This window comes from Mustela nigripes, chromosome 7 (assembly GCF_022355385.1).
Source record: "Mustela nigripes isolate SB6536 chromosome 7, MUSNIG.SB6536, whole genome shotgun sequence".
Taxonomy (NCBI): domain Eukaryota; kingdom Metazoa; phylum Chordata; class Mammalia; order Carnivora; family Mustelidae; genus Mustela; species Mustela nigripes.
This window is the reverse complement of record NC_081563.1, coordinates 33,403,505-33,430,007: the sequence shown is the minus strand read 5'-3', so window position 1 is coordinate 33,430,007 and position 26,503 is coordinate 33,403,505. Positions and strand designations below refer to the sequence as shown.

The 26,503-nt window shown below is 35.7% G+C and overlaps 1 pseudogene; it reads right to left on the bottom strand.

The window, feature by feature from the left end:
• Window positions 1-24,020: 24,020 nt before the first annotated feature.
• LOC132022319 (Y-box-binding protein 1-like) lies at window positions 24,021-25,979 on the bottom strand (annotated as a pseudogene).
• Between the last annotated feature and the right edge of the window lie 524 nt (window positions 25,980-26,503).

Sequence of the window (26,503 nt, the reverse complement as noted above, 5' to 3'; positions counted from 1 at the left end):
GAGCTTCAAGCCTATTTTGACCACAGGAAATCCAGACAGATGAATTCAGCAGAACTCTGCTGAGGCCTCATAAATCTATTCCCTAATGTGCTTTTTGAGCTTTTTGCTAGAATGTATCAGAAGTCACAGTGAAATTTATCTTTTGTTCCTCAATTAATACAATTCATACCTACCCTACCTGTTTGAGGAATTATAGGTGGCATAAAATAGTCAAGTTTTTTGAGGCAGATAGACCTATTTTGATTCTTAATAGTACAACTTTCTAGAAGAATAATGGAACATAAGTTATTGAACCTTTTGGAGCTTTCATTTTGCTCATTTGTGTAGTAAGTGTACCCCCTATATCGTAAAGACTTATGAAAATTGGGTCAAAACACAAAAGAACAAGGCTGGCGCATAGCAGATACTCAAAAATATGGATTGCTCTTCAAAAAACTAATTCCAGGGGTGCCTGGGTGGCTCAGAGGGTTAAGCCTCTGCTTTCGGCGCAGGTCATGATCTCAGGGTCCTGGGATCGAGCCCCGCATCGGGCTCTCTGTTCAGTGAGAGTCTGCTTCCTCCTCTCTCTCTCTCTGCCTGCCTCTCTGCCTACTTGTGATCTCTTGTCTGTCAAATAAATAAATAAAATCTTAAAAAAAAAAAAAAAAACTAATTCCAGAACAAATTGGGACCTATAGAAGACATGGCTTATAAGTCACCCTTGATCTTACTCAAAACGGAGAAGTGCAGGGTTTATCTTTGTCAGCATCCAGTTCCCCTTTCCAAACCATTAATCTTGGTGTGGTTGCTTAGTGCTTGTCATCATCCCTGATCAATGCCTCTCCTGTAAGGAGAAAAATCTGTAATCCATTCACACTGAGCTCTATTATTAATTGGATTACCTCTGCCAAGTTATAAGCTTTAAAAGACTAACTGTAGAATTAGAGACTTCAGCGAGTGGATGTGTGTCTTTGATCCAGTGTGTATGAGTGGGAGGGAAAAGGGGGGAGTTTGGAGGGAGTGGCAGGGATATAGATATGCTGAATTTACACGTTATGGACTATAACCAGGAAAACAACTTTACTTTCTGAAGGAAGGGCTTGTGTTCTCTTTTAAAGAGCAATATATTAGTGATTGTATTCAGACTATTTTCTGGGGACAGATTCCAATGCAAAATATTTTTAAGTAGGTTTTAACTCTACAGAACTTTTAAATGGTCTCTTATCCATAAATGACCCAGACCAAAAAAAAAAATTAACAAAGAAGGAAGGGCTATATTAAACTTAAAACATGTTTTTTTTTTTTTTAAGACTTTAAGGGAAAAAAAAATTTTATTTTCCTTGGCGTTTCGTTTATTCATTTGCTTTGGCCATTTCCAGTTGAAAGGGTTCGGGACACATCCCCTAGAATGTGCCACTTTGGCATGTGGACTATTTTGAGGTGAAGGTAATTGAAATCCTGCAGGCTCAAGAGAAACTTTTCCCCCTCCCTTAACTGCATAGAAGAATCTAAATTGGGGTCTTTTCCAGTGTAAACCTATTGTCAGAGATAAAGTTTGTCTAAATGACCCATCTGTAATGGCAGGGCAAGCATCTAATTATCAAACATCTGCTCTTCTTATTACTCTATGAGTTACATTCTTCGCCTTTGAAGTCTTGGGCCCACTGCCCCGTTCTCCTTAGTTCAGAGATATAGATCCCATTTTGCCTGTCTTTATAATTTCACGTCTGTGTGGATTCCCTGTCCATACAAAACTGAATTTAGTTTTCTCCTCTTAATCTTTTTTTTTTTTTTAAAGATTTTATTTATTCATTTGACAGACAGAGATCACAAGTAGGCAGAGAGAGAGGAAGGGAAGCAGGCTGCCTGCTGAGCAGAGAGCCCAATGCAGGGCTTGATCCCACAGCCCCGAGATCATGACCTGAGCCAAAGGCAAAGGCTTTAACCCATTGAACCACCCAGGCTTCCTGTTAATATTTTCCATGTCAATTTGATTTTAGCCCAGGTAGAGAGACCTTGAATGGAGCAAGAAATTCTTCCTCTCCAACAAAAAATATATGTGCCCCCTTGTTTTTTTACTCAATGCCTTGACAGTATGTGTTAGGAAAACACAATTGAAAATCTCAAGCCTCAGTGTTGAGAGTCTGAGTTTTTTTTATAGAGGATTTTTAAAGATTTTATTTATTTATTTAAGAGAGATTGAGGAGAAGCAGGGGAAAGCGCAGAGGAAGAAGCAGACGCTCTACTAAGCAGGGAGCCCAATGAGGGGCTCCATTCCAGGACCCCCGGAGATCATGACCTGAGTCAAAGGCAGCCATTTAACTGACTGAGCCACCCAAGGGCACCCAGAATCTGAATTAGTAATATATAATATAGAAACATGAATTTTTTTTCTTAATCTCTTCAGGCTTAAAATGTTATTATCTATATAACTAAAGCAGGTTTGTTTGTTTGTTTTCCCCCCTCCCACTTGAAACATTTGCATAAGCACAGCTAGAGTTCTTCCTGTAACTGATTTGGGATGAAAAATAAGTAAAACTAGCAATATTGAAAAGTAGCAGAATATGTCAACCCAAAATATGACTGTAGGAATTCAAGATGTGCCACCCCAAAATATGCCATTTTGGTGTATTATTTTGAGCTGTAAACACTTGAAAAATAACAAATGCAGGGAGAATCTTTGAATCTTGAATCTTGAATTCCCCCCATCTGCCTGAAGAAATATCCTCCAAAAGTAACTCAACTGTCGTAGACCTTCCTGGGATTTTTGTCAACCACAGAAGATTGACTCATCACAGGGAATGAGACTAGAGGTCAACATCACACCCAGACAAACTTTGTCACAAACCATCATTCCTCCAATCTGTTCTTGTAAGGGCCTTGTAAGGGCCCATTCATCCTAAACATTGTTTGCCCTGAGAGTCCTACACCATCTCCCCTTTTTCCCTATCATAGTATTTAAACCTGAATTCCAAGCCACCTCAGGGAGTGACTCATTTTTCCCTGGGTATACATAGCCCAAGTATACAAGAGGTATATATGTTCATAAACTTCTGATTGTTTTTCTCTTGTTAATGTCTTTTATTATAGGGATCTCAGCTAAGAAGTCAGAAAGGTGAAGGGAAAATTATTTTTACTCCTCCTAAACATTACTGAATGTAGCCCTTTTTATAGTCTGTGAAGTTTCCAGCATCCAGAAGAGTTTCATATGCTTATGTGATTAGAATGTGGTTTTTACTCCATGCAGTCGGGATGTCCCCCCTAGGAAAAAGCCATATACTATTGAATCAGAATAATTTCATGTGGAAAAAAGCTACACATGCAAGAATGTTAAATTAGGTACATGCACCTGGAGGCTTAAAAAGAAGCACATTATAAAATTAAAAAAAAATAATTTTACTTGAAACTGTAATGCGGGCAATATATACTGTTGATTATTTTATTTAGTTATTGGTGCTGTTCTGTAATGATTATTCTTCAGAGTTTTAATTCCTACCCTCCTCTGATGGCATGCTGGAACTGATTACACAAATATAAAATTTAATCTTTCTCCAAGTCATATGTTTTACAAGTACAGCTTAACTTTGGGCAATTACATTTAAAATGAAAGGATTTCAACTGAAGAGAAATAGATTTAGAGGCAGTATGAATTCAAAGACCTTCCATTTCCCTAAGCAGCCTCTAATCAAATGGATATGTAAAACCTAAATGCTCTGCTTTTCCCCACCATTCCTCTTCTCTCTCCCATTGAAACAAGGCCCTTACATAATAATGATCTTTGGACTTGCTCCCCACAAGCTGTTTTAAACAATGCCTCCCAGTTCTTTTGTTGAGTTGTTTTTACTTTTAAAACAGATGGTTTGAAATCAGTTCAGAACCATAGGTGCAATTTTTCCTTAAGAAGAAAATTTATATGAAAGAAAATACTTGCAACAAATACATGTGATTAAAGGACTGTTATCTAAAATTCAGAAAGAATTCTTAAAACTAAACAATAAGAATGTAAATAGCTTGACTAAAAAATGGGCCAAAAACCTTAACAGATACACCACTAGAAAGGATATACAGATGGCAAATAAGCACATGAAAAGATGCTTCATGTCATAAGCTATCAAGGAAATGCAAATTAAACCAATGATGAGATACCACTATACACCAATTAGGATGAACAAAATCCAAAATACTGACAATACCAAATGCTGGCTAGGATGTGGAGCCACAGGAACTCTCATTCATTGCTATTGGGAATGCAAAATAGTATAACCACATTGGAAGACAGTTTGGCAGTTTCTTACAAAACTTAGCATACTCTTACCATATGATCTAGCAATTGTACTCCTTGGTATCTACCCAAAGGAGTTGAAAACTTATGTCCACACAAATGTTTGTAGCAACTTTATTCATAATTGCCAAACATGGAAGCAACCTAGTTATCCTTCCATAGGTAAATGAGTAAATAGTGATACATCCGGACAAAGGAACATTATTCAACACTAAGAAGAAATATGCTATCAAGCTATGGAAAGACACGGAGAAAACTGAAATGCTTATTTATTACTACATGAAAGAGGTCAGTCTGAAAAGTCTACATCCTGTTACAATTCAATTATGTTACATCCTATAAAGGATGTAATCCTTTAATTACATCCTAGAAAGGAAAGCTATGAAAGGAGTGAAAAGATCAATGTTTGTCAAAAGTCAGGGAAGAGAAGAGATGGAGCACAGGTAATTATTTTAATAATGGAACTATTCTGTATGATACTATAATGGTGGATTCATGTTATTATACACTTCTCCACACCAATAAAATATACCAAGCCAAGAGTGAACCTTAATTGTAAACTCTGGATTTCAGGTGATAATTATGTGTCAATATAGGTTTATCAATTGTAACAAACACACCCATTTTGGTGGAAGATGTTGATAATGGGGGAGGCAATGCATATGTGGGGCAGAGTGTGTATGCGAGATCACCATATTTTATACCCAAAACTCCTTTACAAAACAAAGTCTATTTTTTTAAAAAGATTTTATTTATTTATTTGACAGACAGAGAGAGCACAAGTCGGCAGAGAGGCAGGCAGAGAAAGTGGGGGAACCAGCCTCCCTCCTGAGCAGAGAACCCGATGAAGGGCTTGATCCCAGGACCCTGAGATCATGACCTGAGCCGAAGGCAGAGGCTCAACCTCCTGAGCCAACCAGGCACCCCAAAACAAAGTCTATTTAAAAAAATAATAATAAAGATATAGGGACACCTGGATGGTTCAGTCAGTTAAACATCTGCCTTCAACTCAGGTCATGACTCCAGGGTCCTGGGATTGAGCTCCACATTGCGCTTCTTGCCAACAGGGAATCTCCTTTTCCCTTTCCCTCTGCCTTCTGTTATCCCTTCTTGTGCTCTCTCTCTCTCCTCCAACAAATAAAATCTTTAAAAATAAAGATACACACACACACACACACACATATATGGAGGCAATTAGTTAGGTTCTAACAGGATGCCTGGAAACCAACAAAAAGGAAGCCATGGCCAGCTACAGGGTAAGTCTGAGGCTTGTCCTGGCAGCACTCTGAAACAAAGCCATAAGAAGCCAGAGAGTCCTAAGATGGCTGACAAAGTTGGCCAAAAACCCCTGAACAAATAAGGAAGAAAAAATGTAAAACCCTGCTTCCAAGAAATCCTCACCTCAAATAATGAGCATTCTTCCCCCTTGTTAATGACTGTCCGTAAAAGATAGAAACACGGCCCCGGGGACACAGCTCTATCTCTCTCTTGACCTTGGCCCGCTCTCACATCTCATTGAGTGTGCTTTTGTTTTAATAAATCTTCCTGCTTGTGTCACTCATCTGCTGTGCTGTGTCTATTCTTGAGTTCTTTCTCATGAGACCAAGAGCTTCTGGTGACATCTTTTGGACAGGACAGGTTGATACCTCAGGGCCCAGGGATTCCACAGTTCATCTGGCTATATATATATAATATATAAAGACTTGAAGGACTTCCGTCTGTGATATGCTGCTAAATGTTCAATAAGCAGGAAACAAAACTAAACAAGCTCTAATTTGTACCCTTCACTGATTTCCATGATTTTGACCGGCAAGACATAATTTTGGATTCTCAACTATTAATATGCTGTGACTAGCAATTGAAGTAACTTCCTTTATCTTTGGTATGTGCATACATCACTTTAGCATTAATAGATTGGGAATGTTTTTGCATGTATCCTGGAATGGCATGGATTCCAAGAAACCCAAATTTTTGAGTACAGTTTAATCATTTAATCCCAGACAAAGAGGACACTGCTTCTAAAGTGTATCCATTCTGAAGCCTAACAGCCTCCATCCACATCTTTGCCCCTCCATTTATTTTTTTGCTTTAGGCAAATTATATAGGCTCTCTGTGTCTCTTTTTCTTTAATTGTAAAATGTGCAAAATAGCAGTCTATACTTCCGTGGGTTCTGTAATATAACACATATAACATGGATATATTAAGTTCTTAATAAAGTTTAGCAGTTATTCTCATTTGACTTTTGTGAAATTGTCCCCTTTTGGAAAATACACTTCTTTCTAAGACTCCCCACATGCGGGTGTGAGGCAAGAAAAAAAAAAAAATTATCCCTACCCTTTTAAGTTCTTGGCTGAGACCTCCTCCACCCATAATAAAAGACAAATTTATAGGAGAGAATAAGCAGAAATTTAATAACATGTATACTCTTGTTTAAATGGGAGATATCCAGGAATTACTTTGTCATCCCTGGAAGTAGCCCACATTGTCACCTTAAGTACTATCTCTAGCTAAAGGCAAAAGAAAGGTATTAGGAGTGGATTGGTTATGGGAGGGTACCCAGAAAACACAATCACCAAGGATATGGTTTGTTATGTAGATTTAAGTCCTGCCTTCTCCATTTCTAAAGATTTAGGGCCATCTTTGTCTTGGTACAGGGAGGGAGAGGACCTAGTATATGGAGGTTCCCCTTACAAATGTAAATGTGTCTCTCTCTCTCTCTCTTTTTTTTTTAAGATTTTATTTATTTATTTGACAGAGATCACAAGTAGGCAGAGAGGCAGACAGAAAGAGAGGGTAGGGGAAGCAGGCTCTCCACCAAGCAGAGAGCCTGATGCTGGGCTTGATCCCAGAACCCTGGGATCATGACCTGAGCTGAAGGCAGAGGCTTAACCCACTGAGCCACCCAGGCACCCTGTAAATGTCTCTTATAAAGGAGTAACAGAGCTCTTCTTGTGTCTGCTGGTTCTTAAAAATTATTAGCTCAAAATAATCCTTATGCCATAAAGGCATATTGGGGGTCAAAAATTCTCTTGCCCGTCACAGAAATTCCCCCAGATCACACAACTTTGTGTGCTGAGAGGTCTTCAGAAATGTGTCCATTGAATTTACTGTATATATCACTGTCTTTTACAACAGTTTCCTAGTTGATGGGAGCTGAGCAGTGCTTCCTTACTGTAGACCCACATCAGAGAAGTGCAGACGCTTAACTGACTGAGCTACCCAGGAATCCCATGGAATGAATTTTTAGATTTCAGATTCTAGTGTTCATTTCTTGAGTGCAATATTTCTATGATCATTCAGAGGACATCTTTATTAAATTTTCAAATATAAATGATTGAGGTGGTCTCCTTTCCATTTATCAAATGACTACATCTTCCTTCCCCATGTGAACAAAAGACATCAATAATATACTTTCATTTCTTTAGCTTGATGATAATAAAAACACATAGGTAGTTCCTCTGTTTCCTTTATTTTTTTTTTCATTATTTGCTTGGGAAGTCGGTTGTATTAAGATCATCTCAGCTGTCAGTGTCTTCTACTCTCAGCATGTGTGGGAGGGGGCGGTTGGGAGAGGGGTTGTGTTCATGGGATTTTAAAATTGTAGAGTACCTGTTTGACAATAATTACACCCATATTTTGAATATTATTAATCACTAGCCATGACTAAAAAATATTTTACAAAACATCCAGTGTCCCTAACTAAATTTCAAATACAAAAAGAGGAAAAAATATACATTAGTTTCATTCCCTTCAAGATAAAGTAAATAACATAATAAATACAGGGGATTAGGATCAAAGAAACCAGGTCTCCTTGCTATCTTCTCTCAAAAGATTTTGGCATCAGATTTTGAGAAAGTCAAATATAGTCGTTCTTTCATTTTTAGCTTTTATTCTAATTGCCTAATTTTATCAATCAATAGCTGACAGTAGTTTTCCCAATTCATGCATCAGATTTGCTTTCTTGGATAATGAGAAGGAAGTAGCTAAATATATCACTGTTATATATCACTGTGCTCGTATTACCTAATACAACCAAACAATGTTTATAGCAACTTTAAATTTGAGATAATTAAGCCTCTGTAACACTTAATTTGCTTCATAATAACACCTTTATTTTCATAGAGAGAGTCTGCTAGGTAGCTCCAAGATGGTCTCCAGTGATCTCTGCCTTTGGGTAGTGATGCCTTCTGGCTGGCTTCTAACAAATAATGGACAACTGTGATGGGAAGTCACCTTTCTAATTAGGTTGCAGAATTACTGTTTTCCCTTCCTTGGGCTTCTGTCTCTCACTTTCTGGCTTACTTGTTCTTCAAGAAACTAGCTGGCATGTTATGAGCTGCCCTACAGAGAGAATCACATGGCAAAGAACTGATGTTCCTAGCCAATAGCCAGTAAGGACCTGTGGTCTGTCAACAGACTGAGTGAAGTCCAGGACAGATAGATCAAGGGCTACAGTTAAGCTTTGTGATGATTGCTGCTCTGGCTAATACTTTGAATGCTACGTTGAGACACTGTGAGCCAGAGGCACCCAGATAAATGCTCTAATTCATGATCCACAGAGACTGAGATAATAAGTGTTTTTTTGCTTTAAGCTACTACGTTTCAGAGTATTTGTTACTCAGCAATAGATAATAATGTAGTCATATTGTCTATCAATTTATATAATTTTTAAAAATATCATTTTGTTCTGTTAACCACTATATGTAAACCACAAGTTTAGGGTTTATATAAACCATTATCATATGTTTTATACTCTTTTATTTCCCATTTATTTTCCCAATAATATATTCAGGCTAGCCTTTCTTATTTCACCAGGCTTTATTTTTCTTTAGAAACACTTATTTCTCTCAGTGGATAACAATCTAGAAAGAGAACGTATTTCTTTTAAATTGATTAGCATAGATATAGACATAACACAAATTATTACCCTTCTGAATTATAAAAAAGAATCAATAATAAAACCAATTAATTTAAATAATATTGGAATCCCTTTGATTAAAAAAATAGATTTTCCAATTAAAATTTTCATCCAATAATAAATAATACCCCCAAAAGATACAGAAAAGAAAAATTAACCTATGTTAAAAAGAATAAATTGTGAGTCCTACTGTGAAATCCTTTCCATGGACAAAGTCTTATGGAAAATATATGATTGGAATTTTATTGGGATACACAGTTTTTAGAAGATTTTCGAAAGTTGAAGATATACCATTTTGATTGACTCTTCAATTCTAGCCCAGTAGGATGCAGTGGAATCTATCCACAGTGCTGGTTATATTTTTTGGAAGATCAGTTTGAAGCATATATGAAATTAAATAGCCACATAGGAATATTTGGTGGGAAAATACAAGAAAAATATTTATCTATTTCTATCTATTGTGGAATGATTATATTCACTGTTTCTAGAGAACTTGGCTCTGAATTTAAAACCATAACAGACTCTTTAGTTACTATGAACTACTCTCAGAAAATGGAGAAGCCTGGCAGAGGAGATGTAATATGAAATAGAGTTACACAATGCAAAGCCTCCTCAGGAGCCTTGGGATGGATCTGTCAGACACCTCCTTGGCTTCCTCAATCTTACTTTAGAAATTCCTCCTATGGGTATAGTCTCAGTGTATTCTCAGTTATAAGACAGGGAGAGTATTTAACTAAGTATTTCCTAGTAATAAAGAAATGAACAATAAGGAGAAGGTCAGAGGCAGAACTATTGGAAGGAAATCCATTTCCCTCAGTTCTGTACCTCAGAAAAGGTTTCCTCAGCATCTCTTCAGAAGGAAGATAACATTATTTTTTCTAAAATGGGATTTAATGAAAGTGGAATACAGTTTTAAGCATGTTGCTTACTGAAAAATTTCTTGGTCAAGGAAAGTATTTATATACCTAATATTAACAGGTCTTTTTATGACCAACCTGATTTGGTCAGATCCAGATGGTATGCCATTTCCTGTCCTATTTAATTTAGTTTTTAAAAACATTTTAAAAAAGATATCTTTCTTATAAAGATGTCAGGAATCATTACAGAAGATGATAGATTTATAGATAATAAGTAAATGTAAAGATAGATAGTAGATATATATGTATCTGTATCTTTAGCTCTGTTTCTATCTGTCTACCCATCTAAAGGTATTTTAACCTTAGAAATGTGCTTATAAACCTAGTACTAATGCTGATGACTTATTTGTTTTATTAATCATTTCAGCATTTTTCTAAGTTTTCCCAAAGGTTTCTTTATTATACAATAGATTTGGGAATATATATGGGAATTTTTCAAGAAAATTGGAACTTGTGGAAAAGAACCTTGGCAGAAGAGTTGTAATGACAAATAAAATGGATAATAAATTCTTCAGAATATTCAGTGTACTCAAAATAATATTTCTTCCAAACTTGAAACACATTTAGTTTGTCTTGGCAATGTGACATTCAGACAAGATGCAAGAATATATATTTAAAATAATATTATAGAAAATAAAGATAAATGAAAGAGTACAAATTTTATCTTATTTAAAATTAATTGTAGCCTACCAATATTACTTTTCTCCCCTAAAAACAAAATTTTTATTTCTAATTCAATACTATTGGCAAAGTTTAATTCTTACTTGAGGTTTAAATGTCAAAATGAACTTTCCTTTAAATTGGTCTATTTTTCAATCTGCAGGCTCCTTTTCTCCTGAATGAATAGTTATGATTGCAGATTCAATTGATATAAAAAAATCTAGTACTTAAAAAAAATAGGAAACAACCAGGACATTTGATAACAAATTATTTGCTGTATTGTGTTTAAAAGGAACAACTCCTCAGTACCTTGAAGGAAAAGTACTTAATGGACAAAACGCCCCAACAGGGATTAAAAACACAATATATAAAGCCAGAAGGAAATGTGCAATTTTGGATAATGTGACAGAAATAGCATCATTTGGAAGAAATTCTTTTTACCTAATCAGAGTTAACCTTCTCCAAATTGTTGTTTTTTACTTCTTCAGAGAAAATCTAATTTCAACATAGAGCTCTGACTTTAACTTGACTTATAAATTATTTATCTAGATCAGCTAATGAAAAGGTTTTAAGCATCTTTGATTTAAAGAAAAGGGCAGTAATTCTAAATTAGGATTATGCTATTTTAAAACATACTGTTTAGAGAAAATAATCTTATGCAAGCTATTTAATGTTTCTGTGAATAATATCAGAAACTAATTGCACTAAAGTTATTACCATCCCATCATAACACCCCAAATCATTTTTAGTAATGTTAACCAGAAAATTAAACAATGATTGATGGCTATATCACAATAAATGCCCCTTTTGATAGACCAGGCTCATAGGGAGCTACCTTATTCTTTACAATGCCTTATAACAATTTTGAAACTTCAAATCACATGCCCAAAACTTAAAAACAGGGGAACCTGGGTGGCTTAGTCAGTTGAGCATCCACTCTTGATCTCAGCTCAGATCTTGATCTCAAGGTCATGAGTTTCAAGCCCCATTCTAGGCATGGAGCTTACTTAAAAAAAAAAAATTTTTAAACTCATAAACAGTAGTAGATTAGTTCCCAGGGAGGGTGTATGTGTAATGTAGAAAAAAATAACCTCAAGAGCAAGGGTTAAACTAATCAAAACCAAAAAACTAATCAAAACAGATAAATTAAAAGTTGTATGATAGAGCTTTGGTATAGACAATAGCGTTGAATGACTGGGAAAAGGAAATAAAGTATGCAGCCTTTTGTGTCTACTTGTTTCAGGCATTTTATTGAACACTTTCTATTTTCAAAAATATTAACAGAGTGATAAAGTAGATATTCATTTTATAGCTGAGCAAACTGGTTAAATGACATTCCTTAGCTAAGGCCACATAGTTGATAGTTTTAGATCCAAAACTATTTGTAGTGTCTTGGTTGAGATGGGCTTTACTTGGGAATTCAGAAAAACTTATCATTATACAAACTTACTTCTATGATTCCAAAACTTACTATACATGATAGTATCATGTGGGCAGAACGACAATGAGATGTGAACTATCATAATATGTGTGGGTAATAGGGAAGTGGCAGAAGCTTGGATTATGAGGTAGAAGTGGAGTCAACATAAAAGGTAGCCTATAAATAACTTTCCAGGTTAAATAAAACCTTAAACACCAGTGTAAGAAACTTGGACTTGCTGCTACACTCAGTGGGGAGCCATCAAAGGTTTTTGACCAGATGCTAACCAAATCAAAATGATGGTCTAGATGTGTATATTTCTTTGCTTGTTCTAGAAAGAACACATTCTGCAACGTAACATCCTTTATAAAAATTGTTCAGCTGAAATACATTATACTGCAGTTATTTTTTCCCCAGATTTACTGAGTATAATTGAGAAAATTTATATATATTTAAAGTATACAGATTGATGAATTTGATATATACTCACACTGTGAAATGATTACCACAATCAAGTTAATTACCATGTCCATTACCATCATCTCACATACAATTTTTTTAGTGAGAAAGATTAAGATCTACTCTCTTAGTACATTTAAAATATGAAATAGAGTATTATTAACAATATTCACCATGATATAAATTAGATCATTAGAATTTGTTTACCTTATAACTAAAGATTTTACTCTTTGACCATTATCTCCTCATTTCCCCCACCCACCACCCCCTGGCAACTACCATGTTTCTTTCTATTTCAATGAGTTTGACTTATGCAGCAAGTATTTTAATTTAGAAGTAATTTAATTTCATTTAAACCTAAAATATTTAATTTAGAATTTAAATATAAGACAGATTTATAGTATTTGTATTTCAATCAGATATTTCTGTACCTTTAGACTGAATTCTAAAATTTCTTTTTAATGATTAGATATAAAATTGTCCCTACAATGAGCAGATATCAAAAGTGAGAAATTAGAAGAATGTAGGTAGACAATTTTGTAGAGAGGTCAAAGCTAATGACCTATGTATTAGGAAACATATCATGGGTTAAGTTTTGAGGTAGAAAGAAAACATGGAGGTTTCTCCTCAGCCATTCAAGAGGTTTACAGAATGCCTTCTTCATGTCAGAAATTCTTAGAAGTTCCGGGTTACGTACAGCAGGGAAGAGAGTCCTTGCCTGCAGTGACCTTTTATTTTTGGACAAGAGACATTCAATAAACAAACAGGTAAGGAAATAGTAAAACTCTGAGTAATGCAATAGAATTGGTCAAGAGAATAGGAAGTTTGGGGTGTGTGTGAGAGAGAGAGAGGGGTATACTGCAAATAGAGCATTTGAGACTTGAAAGGTGTGAAGAAGGGAACTGCAAGCTTATCTAAAGCAGAGAATTTCAAGCAGAGGAAAGACCCAGTGCAAACTACTAAGCCATAAATGTGCTTGGAGGGTTTCAGCCCTCCAAGAATACTTTGTGTATATGACAGAGCAGAGTTCAGGGCAGGGAAGAGGGATAGTGGATGAGTTATCAGGATGGTAGCTGGGGTAGGCCAGAACATGTAGTGTCTTGTAAGATATTGTTTCGATGTTGGTATTTACTCTGAGAAGGGAATTCATTACAGGATTTTATATGAGTGACATGATTTTATTTATGGTGGCAGAGTAGAGAGCAGGGACAAAAACAGGGATACTAGTTATAAATTATTGCAGTAATCCAGATAAGAGACAATGATGGCTTGGAATTTGCTTGCAGCAGTAGAAATTCTGAGGGTGAAATTCCAGATCTATTTTGAAGCTCAAGACAATAGAACTTGCTGATAGATTGGATATGGTGTATGAAAGGAACAGAGGAATCAATACTCCAAATCAGGTAGGGTAGGTAAGGAGGAGATTTGGGGAAAGGCAAAGGAATAAAAAGATTAATAGTTTTATGTTAAGTTTCAAATAAATATTAGATACTGAACTACCATGTTGACAAATTTGTTGTATATGAAAGTCTAGAATTCAAAGGAATAGTCAGCTTTGGAGATATAAAATGGGGAATCCTAAGCATATAAATCATGCTATAAGAGTGAATGGGGTTTCCTATGGAGTAACTGCAGGTAAAGGAGAAGTCTGAGACCTAAATCCTGGCACTTTCCAATATTTATAGGTTATTGGGAAGGAAAGTAGCAGTAATGGAGGTAGGAGGAGAATTGAGAGAGATTGATATCTTGAAAATCAAGTGAGGAAAGAGTTTATGATGGAATAAATGGTCAACTGTCTTGGTAAGTAAAACCATTGGATTTAGCAGTGTGTTGGTCACTATTGACCTTGACAGTAGCCATTTGTTGGAGTAGTACAGGAGAAGGTGAAATTATACTGGCTTAAAGAGTAAATGAAAGATAACAAGTGGAGACAGTATTTTCAAAAAAGAGTTTTATTGTGTAAAGATGCAAAGAAATGGGTCACTAACTGGAGCAGAATGTGTGCACAAATAAAAAATTTAATATGGCAGGGGCGCCTGGGTGGCTCAGTGGATTAGGCCGCTGCCTTCGGCTCGGGTCATGATCTCGGGGTCCTGGGATCGAGTCCCGCATCGGGCTCTCTGCTCAGCAGGGAGCCTGCTTCCCTCTCTCTCTCTCTCTGGCTGCCTCTCTGTCTACTTGTGATTAAAAGAAAAAAAAATTTAATATGGCATATATCGTATCAGGTTTTTTATACTAAATCAAAATGATCCAGCAAACATGAAAAATTGATAATGAAGCAGATGGAAAGGAAACTAAACAGACAAGAGAGGGTTAAATATAATGTGTAGGAATATGAATATTTTGTTCCTACAGAGATACATGTAGGTTGGTAGATATGATCTTAGAAGAATTTGTGGAAGTTCTCTTTGAATACTTCTGTTGAGGTTCATATTATATCCCTATTGTCCTTAAAAAAGATATTGAAACCCATAGATTTAAATTATTTTTTGTGAAAAATGTCATGGTTTTTAGATTAATGAAGAATTTCAGGTCCTTTCACTTTCAAGCCAGTGCTTTTTTAAAAAAATGATTTTAAGTAATTAATATATATCAGCTTAATAGAAGAGTTGATAAATATAGGCATTATTTTAATGAGTCCTTCTTTTCTGACTTGTTTTCAGTTTTTGTGAATGATATCATTAATTTTCTGATGTTCTCTTTCTACTTTGTAACTGGAGCATACTAACTTCTCTATAAATATAGCTATTATTAGGAAAATAAAATGGGAAATGTAATTTCTTGGTTGACATCACTTTATGACACTTACTTGAGACTTCAGACATACTTTGTTTTTGTACAAATCACCTCTTCAAATTTTTGCTCAACTTTAGGAAAAGCGTTTTACTGCTCATAAAAAACAAGAAGAGCCAACTTCATTCTGGAATAGCAGTCCTCCTAAAAACATGTTCTCAGGAACACATCTACAATTACATGTCCATTACTAAAGGGCTTTATTTTAGTTTTCAAGTGAGGTCATCGAAATGACCCAGCAGGATCTCCAATGACTGGTTTATTTCTTGGTAAAATTGAGTATTCCCAAATCATGTTATAAGGCACTGTTGTGACTATAATTATTCTCCCAACTCTAAAGCCACTGGGTTTTGGGGGGAAATGACCAAAAAAACACTTGACATTTGCATTACAGTGGAAAAATCGAGAGCACAAAAGAAAACCCTTCAGTTAAATGAAACCTGATATTCCAGTTATAACTCTGTCCTTTGTCATGGAGTCAACTCTAAGGTGCTATTCAAGGAATAGAAAAAAAACTTCCTCCTCAGAGGGAAGAACAAAACCAGAATGGATTACATCACCAAGCATCTTTTTTTTTTTTTTAAAGATTTTATTTATTTGTTTGTTTGTTTATTTATTTATTTATTTAAGCTTGAGCCAGGGGAAGGACTGAGGAGGGAGGAGAGAGAATCAAGTGGCCTCAGTGCTGAGCACAGAGCTGATGTGGGATTCAATCTTACAACCCTAAGATCATGATCTGAGCCAAAGCCAGGAGTTGGGCACTTAACTGACTGAGCTACCTAGGAGCCCCAATATATCACCAAGCATATTTTAATCATTTCACTTTTATATATTTTATGGTTTTTTGGAAAGAGCAGTTATAATTAATGATTTTTTTTTTTTTTTAAACCACTGGGTGTTTAGATACTTGGTAATAATGTTGCTTACCTTCTGGAGATCCACTGTTAGGAAACTGTCAAATTTCATCACCATCTAAGAGAAGATAGATTCAAAATTGCTGAAGCTTGAAAGGAAATTAGATTTGTAAGAAATGGTGGGAAGTTTAACATCTAAATATCGATTTTTGATGAACAAGTATTATTATTTACATTTATGTAATTTATTAGACATCAAGACAATGTGATTTCACAAATCCACTGAACCATTATTTAGACAATTTTAAAGGAAACTATTTGGAGCACAGAACAACCACATACATATATTTTGTTATCATAGCCACTTTTTATTTTTAATTTATTTTTTTAAAGATTTTACTTATTTGAGAGAGAGAGAAAGAGAAAACACAGTTGGGGGGGAGGGCAGAAAGAGAGGGAGAAGCAGACTCCCTGCTGAGTGCAGAGCTAGTGGCAGGCTCCATTCCAGGACCCAAGATCATGACCTGAGCTGAAGTCAGAGCTTTACTGACAGAGCCACCCAAGTGCCCCTATTATAGCCACTTTCTAAAAATACACTATTAATTGAAAAGAATATAAGGAAAACAGTGACAAGCATGAAAGTAAGAGTGAGCATATTTTATACAATTTATTTTTAAACTTTTCATATTAATATAGGAAATTTGCCTATATAACACTGGAAGAATTTCTGTTCTTTATGTTAATATTTACAAGTGAAACTTTGCTTTTATCTGAAATAATTCTTGGAAGATAGTTATTTTTCCATTTGTAAACATATTGTAATTAAAAAGTGCTTTGGATATTTGTATATTTATAAATTAAACATCCATGGAAATAAGAAGGAAAAGTTTACTCAGTTGACCACAGCATTGATAAATTCATCTACACTCAACATTTTATGTTTTGATTTTCTAAAATTTTAGATCCTAGGTATATGCATTCTCCAATTATAAACCTATCAGTAGAAAACCAATAGATCAGTCAATAGTGAATTCCTATAAAAGCCTACTCATAAATCATCATAAGGAGCTGATAGTCTTCTAAGATCACTCAAATTGGTGTATTATTATCATTGCTATTTTATTTGAGATTCAGAATTTCTTCTGTGATTGGAGAACAACAGAAATGCAAAAGGAAGTTACCTTATATTCTGGGATATCACAGGTGTATGTATTATTTTGGTGTTTTTTTTTTTTTTCCTTTAAATGACTAGAAAAACAAAGATGAGCATTCAAATATAATCATCACAGAAATAATGAATTTAGGTTTTAACATATTGAGAATTTTTAAAATCTCTTTTGGTATAAAAAACTGAAGTGTTGCATATTAAAATAATACCACGCAAGAAAAAATTTCAGGAAAATATTGTGTTTAGTCACATTCTTGGCTATACTTATAATATATTTATATATATTTATACAGAAAGGGCTGTTACATAGGTCTTAATCTTACCATGTGTATTTTCTTTTATATAAGAAAGGGGAAAAATAATTAAAATTGTTGAAAATAAAAGAGAATCAGTTTTAGGGAGAGGATATGGGATAACTGGCTTTTGGGAGAAACCAGTAAATTTCCTTTTGAGCAGAATTTGAAAGCAAATACAGAAGGAAGACCACTGTCTTAAGAATATCAACATTTCCTGAATGGCTTCCTTTCTAGCTGGATTTCCTATCCCTATAGAAATAGAAATAGGGTTGTTTTCTTCAGTCTTCTGATACTTATGTAAAGAGAGGTAAGTGAATTTAAGATCTAATTTTTGTTAGTATTTCTTTTAATTACTGTATTCAATATATGTAAGGATGATATAATGTTCAAACTATAGGTACTTACATAGGATGAATCCTGAAAATTATGACAAAGAAGAAGACAAAAGTCTGAAAACATTGTATAGAATTATACTAATTAATTTTCATCATTTTCCACTGAAACTACATTTAGTTTTAGCTTTTTGAGCATATTTACCACAGAATAGTTGTTGTGTAATACTTTTGTTAAAGGAAATATTAGGCCTTAGCAAATTAATAAGCTTCTTTGAATGCCAAAAGGTGAGTTTCCTGAACTTTTTTATTTCCATACAATTGAATTATTTTCTTCTTTTTCTTTTCTTTTTTTTTTTTAAATCATCTGAATGGAAGGTATGAGTTTGAATAACCTGTGATTCTATAAAAGATCATAAATTATCTCTGAGACTATTTATAATATATATTACTCATTATATTATTTATATAATATAAACAATAATATAGAAATATTCAAATAACTATTTGCAACATGTCTTGTCTGATCATTCCTCATGCTCCATGTCACTAGTCCAACCATTAGCATGACCTTGGTTGCTGGGTTCATTATTTTATCCTTAACCAAACACAATTTTAATTATGTCATATTTTTATTATATATGTCTTATTTATTGATTTCTTTACATAAAATATTTCTGGAAAATAAAAGGAATGAAAGGCTTGGTGGAGTATAATCAAGTAGATGTAAAAATGTTGAAGTCATCAAGAGAAATATAAAATGTTACATTGATCAATTTTTGAGCATGTCTGGGCAGACCAAAGAACAGTCTACTCCCAAGATGACCACACAGTGATGCCTCTGGCAGAGTCAAACAGGTGAAACTAATCACAATAGGTGTATAATTAGGAAACAAGATTACAACTATAAAATTAACCTCAGTGGAGAATCTTTAAGGTTTCTCATTTTGTAATAAAGGTACACATGCAGAAAAGATTGAGCTTTCTGAGAGGGAATTGTGTGTTTCACTCATTTTTTAATTTCTTGAACCCTGATAAGTTGGTTGTCATATGTCAGATGCTGATGAAATATTTATGATATAAGTTGATATTTTATCAGAAAATGTTAAGTCCATTATGAAATATTTTACAACCAAGAGGAAAGTCAACCAAACTGACTTTAAATATTCGGCTGAAAGTTACATCTGAAATATTATTTTGGAAAATTACATACTTAGACAAATATATATATATATATAGTTACTGAGTCTCATTATTCCATACTAACTTCCCTCACTCTAAATATCAAACTTTGGATGATTTCAGCTTCTAATTCATATAAAAAAGTATAAGTCCAGCCAAAACAACATTGTCTCTTCCTTTAAAAATACTCTGTTTTATCTTTAAGCTTCTGACATGATTTCTCTTTCCATCAGTATGAAATTGAAAAGAAAGGGCAGCTTGGATATGCTTAAGATAATAGATGGAAAACTAAAATACAAGACTTCATGACTGTAGTGTATGGAAAGGAAACTTGACTTGAAGTGGCTGTACCTTCCTCTTCTGATTGTTTTTTTTTATAAATGATGTAATGCATTATCTTTTAGTTCTGCTATAGAGCACCACTTTCTACATAATAACAAAAAATTAACAAAATGGTGAACTTTGTTTCTCAATGGGAAAAAAAATGTTTCATTGCAATCAGTACGCAATGCATTTTTTTTAAGTCTTCATTTTATATTCCTAAGGGGAATTCAGAATGACCAATATGAAGTAATTATTTGAAATGAGAGCACTCTTTCCCAAGACTCTGGCTCACAGAAATAAGAAGATATTTTTAACATAACTTGTACTATTTTTAACAGAATTGTCACATTCAGGTCACAAAAATAATTATAGTACACTATAATTATGGTGCTTTACAGAAAACTAAAGTCTCTTCAAGTATGGGAAGAGGCTTTCTAATACTTCTTAAGTTGTTTCCAGCCATATCAATTTTTATAGGAAAAGTCAAGAACTCTGGGGATAGCCCTATTTGTTATAAGTGAATGTTTTATAAGTGACTGATTGGAGTGATAAAACCTAAAATTTCAGATTCTCTGGAAGATATAAAATGAAACAAATATAAAATTTTTATCATCATCATAATATTAATAATACTAATAAAAACTAGTATGTATTGAATGTAATATGTGAGGAATACTATGACATCACATCATTTAAACTCCACTTGTATCACCCACATTTTACAGAGGAAAAGAGCATCGATAGAGTAAGTAACTCTCTCTGGTCTCACAGATACTGATTGGTGGAGCTGGAATTTAGATTTATGTATTTTGGCTGCAGAGTTCACATGCTTAATGGTTATACTCTATTACGTCACCCAAGTCAATGTTTGAAATACAGAAAGATATTTTAGAGCCCCCTCCCCAACCCAGTCTTTCCCCCAGAGACTGTTCAGTTTTGTTAGTGTGGAAACAGAGAAGATTCCTTGAGGGCAAGAAAAGGAAACTTGGACTTAGAGTGAACACTTCAAAAATTACATACACCGGTCTAAAGCCAAGATACCTCTTTAAAGGTTAAAAGTAGCTCAAGGTTAAGAAGAATAGGAGCCCAAATATGTTTGCAGCTTTTAAAAATAGAATACAAAGCAAAAGACGTTGCTAGACCTGGGACTGTCCTAATGAAGGACAATTTTCGTCTGGTCAATTTTTGTACCACCTTCAGTCAAGGAAGGTTGTGATTAAAAAATGTAACTCTTCACTTTCTACTGTAATTCTTTGTGCAGCATGTGCCTATATTAAAAGCTGAAATATTTAGAATCTGGTTTTAAATACATTTAAATGAGAGGATTTTATTGCAAATAATATTGAGGGTTTGTATCTTCTGTCTTGTATTTTCCATTTTAAGCACAATTAAAAGAGCAGAAAGGGCTATTTCTCATAGGCAGAAATGGGCACATAACATTCTATTATTTAAGAAAGACCTCGATATTTTGAGAGTTAGAATTTGAATACCAGGAGGTATTTCTTTTTTTCTTCCTTTCTCTCTCTCTCTTTCTTGCCTTGCTTTGCCTTTCCTTTCCTCTCTTCTTCCTTCCTTCCTCCCTCCCTCCCTTCCTTTCTTTTTTTCTTTCTTTCTAAAGATTTTATTTATTTGACAGAAAGAGACAGCAAGTGAGGGAATACAAGCAGAGGGAGTGGGAGAGGGAGAAGCAAGCTCCCCACTGAGCAGAGTCCAATGTGGGGCTCCATCCCAGGACCCTGGATCATGACCCAAGCAGAAGGCAGACACTTAATGACTGAGCTACCCAGGGGCCCCAGGAAAGCCAATGTCATAAACACTTTTGCTCCCTAATATACAGAGAAGTTAGAACTGATTCTAATTGTAAAAAGTAGGGCTTAATGTTTGTTGTCTTCTAATTGCAGAAGTAGAATTTTTCATTCAAAACATTTCATCATGGTTTTTTGCTACCTAAAGCATCTGAGTTCAGGAGAACGTAAATTTCCTAAATTTTGGAATGAGAGATTTGTCATGGTTTTTGGTCAGCTTCTCCATTTCTTTGTTCCTGTGTGCCATCAAGTATAAACTATCATAATAAAGTGGTATAAACCTGTCATGAAGACAAGTCCCCCAGACAGACTCAGATAAAGAATTAAAAGTAGGAAGAGTAGATCAAGAGTGGATGTATATTTTAAATGAGACAGCTGTCCAGTGCTGATTATTTACCAAATGCAGAAAGAATTCAAGTTTTAGTTTTTGATTATTAGAGAACTATGGGAAAAATGTAACACACACACACACACACACACACACTTGAGCCTTGTTTTGCTCAGTTCCAGTGTGCATGAATTTTAGTTATGGTGATTTAGATAAATAATACCACTCCCCAGAAATACAGTTTAAACTTTAATTATGGTATACTACCTGTGAACAATTGCATAAAGTACCAGCTTTACTGCAAGTTCATTGGCCCACAGATCACTGCATAAATAACAGAAGCGCATCACAATCCATGAGCAGTCATGTCACTTCTCTCCAAATCCATCCATGAGTGGTCGCTACTCACCTATTAGTTCAAGAATTGGCAGCATGTCCAGAGTAAGTGATGCTAGGAAAATACTCCACATTAATGGAACTCTCAAAGGTATTTCAAACATTGCAAGCACAAAAACCCAAGTGTTGGGAGCGAATCCAAATTTAGAAAGAAGTATGATAGCTTGCTAAGGCACAGAAGAGATCCTTCGATATAAATGGTCCTTTCATATATGAAAGATCCTTCATATATAAATTATGTAACAAGAAGAGTAAGGCAAGTGTTGTTCAAATGACCCTTGCTAAGTTTTTTTTTTTTTTTAAAGATTTTATTGATTTATTTAACAGAGAGAGAGAGAAAGAGAGTACAAGCAGGAGGAGCAAAAGGAGAAGCAGGCTCCCCACTGAGCTAGGAGCCTGAGGCAGAGCTTGATCCCATGACCGGAGCCAAAGGCAGTCCCTTAAGCAACTGAGCCACCCAGGCTCCCTCTCCTCCTTACTAAGTTTTTTACAAAGAAATAAAACACTTTAGTTCTCAGGGCTGAGAAGAAGAAGAAAAAAAACCAAAATGTTGGGAGCGAATCCAACACATTTATATGTGAGTGGGCATTATAAATTACAGTGTACTAAATATTAATTTTATTGTTTTTTGCATTCTTCTATGCATTTACAACTGACAGTAAGAGTGCTTTGAGTGATTTGACAAAAATTTTAAAGATCAGGGAAAAATCATAATCTTTCTTATCAATTATTAAGATTCCATAGTCTCTGGCTTCACAGTCATGTTTCACAATATTGCACTGCCATGCAAAGGACTACATAAATGATATTAAGATTTTAACCTCCAGTATGAAATACATGTGCATGTCTTCATCTGAGAGTAATTTTATTAAGTGATGAGAGAACTTAACTTATCAATAATAAAGAGAAAAATATTTCTGGTGAGAGTTTATTTTTTCTAACTCAACTGAAAAAAAACTTCACTGTTCTGATCTTAGTCTGAATTCTTAGTAAGAAAGACATCTACAGTGACAAAAGGAATGGTGCTTTCTCAACGACAAAACTGAGATAGGCGTAATCTCCCATAATATCCAATGACTTAGCAAGATTAAAATGAGTGGTTTCTGATGACCTCCTCTATTAACAGCAATTATTGGTCCCTTTTTTTTTTTTCCTTTTGACAATTATTTTAAGACCTTATTAACAGATGCTTGTTGTTTGTCAACTTTTTGGAAAAAAAAAAGTCATAAACTTTCATTACAAATGAAAAATGAGGTTCTTAAAACTCTCAATTTGACCAGATATGAAACAATTAATAAACCTTTGAAGGTATATTGAAAAAAAATGTTTGTCATTACCAAAAATAGATGTCTTTAGGTAAAAAATAATAAAAAACCCATGCTGCATAGGTGATGATGATAGTCCTGTTTATCTTGTCAGTGGGCAAAAAGCAAGCATTTACGGCCGTCAGCCTCAATCTTTTGTTCATTTCTTATTGCTGGAATTTCATACTCATGTCTTCGTGTTGGATGGTTGTAGAGATGGTAAAATGGCATTTACTCAGTCCTACCTTGCTCAGCCTGGGAGCTGATGAATTCTCAGTTGGTGGATATGCTTGCTGCTTTTGTCTCTTAGCTTTGTCTCAAGCTTTACTCCTTTTTTTTTTTTTTTAAAGATTTTATTTGTTTATTTGGCAGACAGAGATCACAAGTAGACAGAGAGGCAGGCAGAGAGAGAGAGAGAGGGAAGCAGGGCCCCCACTGAGCAGAGAGCCCCATGTGGGACTCGATCCCAGGACCCCGGGATCATGACCTGAGCCGAAGGCAGCGGCTTAACCCACTGAGCCACCCAGGCGCCCCTCAAGCTTTACTCTTGTGCGTTAGGGTTTTCTAGGCATCTGTGCAGGTAATTGAATATGCCATGGTACTTACCAATGTAGGTCAGATGGCTGCTGACCTTGGGTCTCATCTCCTTGATTTTCCTTATTTTCTTCATTGCCATCCTCCTTAAGCTCTCATTGGCCAGGAGGCCCCTGTAGAATTGTGATCTGTACCCTGATACATATTGTCTCAGTGGCCTACCTGTTCCTCTGCACCCTGATTGTCAGCTCCCGCCATCACCTCTCCTAGCACAGGAAGGTTGGAGGACTGTGGCCCAAGAATTTAGGGTCTCTGCCTGTGGTAAGGTGGGAACCCTCCACTGCCAGAGAGCAGCTCTGTGGGGCATGGACTTTGGGAGCACTTTCTCAACCCTCCTTTTCCCCACTCTCACTGTGCTAGAAGTTCTGTTGGCAGTTGTGTGGAGGACCCTAGCCATGTGGAGAGGGTCTATAATGGTTACAGTGGGCTGCACATTTACTGCCCTGCACTGGAGCTCCACCAGGGCCTATCACAGAAGCTGCCCCGCACTCTCTTCTCCTTCAGCAACATCAAACCCCACCATCTCCCCATCTTCTACACTGCCAAAGAACTTCCTAGGCCTATTCTTTATGGTGGTCCATTGTGCAAATACACTTCCTTGGCATCATTCCTGTTGATGAAACCATTATCTGTTTCTTACACTGAACCATTTGACTATTCTCAAAACCTTCCTTGTGATGACCTTCTTGTCACCCCAGGCAGGCACCAGTGATGTGAGGTCACCTGGCCACCACTACCTTCGCTGCTGACAATGGTGCCAGGCTTGGTGTTAGCAGCGCTGAGGGCAGGGGTTGTGGTGGCTGTTGGGTCTCATGCTTATTGGTCTGGGTTGTGGGAATGGTGACTGACTGGGGCACCTTCTCCTGTGGTACAGGGGTAACTGCCCCTGGCCGCAACGGGGCTGCTCTGGGATCTTTGGGGTCTACTCACTGCTCCTACTACCCATGGAACTGATGGAACCATTATTGGGCCTTTTTCACAGCTTCAGAACCATGTGTCTCCAGGTTATCTGCCAAGGTTCTCAAGCTGTAGTGTTATTAGATATATAGCAAAGATAAAATCACCGCAAAGAGAAAGGAACAAACTCAAGCACCTGGGTGGCTCAGGCAGTTAAATGTCTGCCTTCTGCTCAGGTCATGATCCCAGGAGGCACCCCTCTCAGGCTCCCTGCTTCTCAAGGAGGCTGCTTCTCCCTCTCCCTGCCCCCTGTTCATGCTGTTTCCTGCTCTCTCTCTCTGTCAAATAAATAAAATCTTAAAAGGAACAAACTGATCATTAGATGAAACTCAAAGTCATTATTCTTAGTGAAACAAGTCAGACACAAAATAGTACATATTGAATAGTTCTACCTGAATAAAACTCTAAAATGCAAACTTATCCATAGTGATAGAAAATGGGCCAGTGGTTATCTAGGACTTGGTGTGGGTGGGGGTGGGGGGTTGGGATAGACTGCAGTGGGGCATAAGGACACTTCTGAAGTTGTTGGAAACAACTTCATATCTTGTGATGGTGGTTTCTCAGATATATGCACCTCTTAAAACTTATGGAAATGTACTCTTTAGATGGGCACAGTTTGTTGGTATAAATTTTATCACTTTAAAGTTATTAAAAAATCATAAAGATTCAAGATTTCAGCAAGAGTAGACTAGAGTGTGTCAAACCCTAGAGGAGCCAAATGTATTATTTGGATTTTACAAGCTTTCTACAACAATTTTTCCGTTCTGTGTTCTCAATCACAAAACGTAAAAAGACTAATTTAAGTATTTTTCAGAGATGACCGCTTCTTTGCTCTGAACCGATAGGTGCTATTCAAACACATGTTCATTTGTGGGTGTGCTGGCCTACCTCATTCTGTTGTGCTTCCCAGATCCCGCATTTCTTACAAATTGAAGGTTTGTGGCAATCCTGCCTGGGGATGTCTGTTGGTGCCATTTTTCCAACAGCATGTGCTCACTTCCTATCTCCATGTTTGGTAATTCCCATAGTATTTCAGACTTTTAAAGTATTATTGTATTTGTGATGGTGATCTGTGATCAGGGACTACAACTCACGGATAGCTCAGATGAAGGTTAGCATTTTACAGCAATGAAATTTTTTTTTTCTAAATTAAGGTATGTACAGTGTTTTTCAGACATAATGCTATTACTCATTTAATATACTATGGTGTAGGGTACACATAAATTTTGTATGCACTGAGAAACGACCAAAAATCCCTTTGACGTGCTTTATTGAGAGATTTGCTTTATTGCAGTGGTCTGGAAATAAATCCACAGTATCTCTGAGATATGCCTGTAATTCTTTGGTGCTATGTAGTAGAGCTATAATATCCTAATCATTGTTGCTCTAGATCAGAAAAGAAGTGGTATAGATTTTATATATAAATTATTTTTTCCAATTAAGTGAGTGTTAATTTGTGTCAGCCAACTGAAGATTTGCAGAAGTTCAGAAAAGGGAAAAATCTATTTCTTAAATCTCTACAAAGTAAGTATGT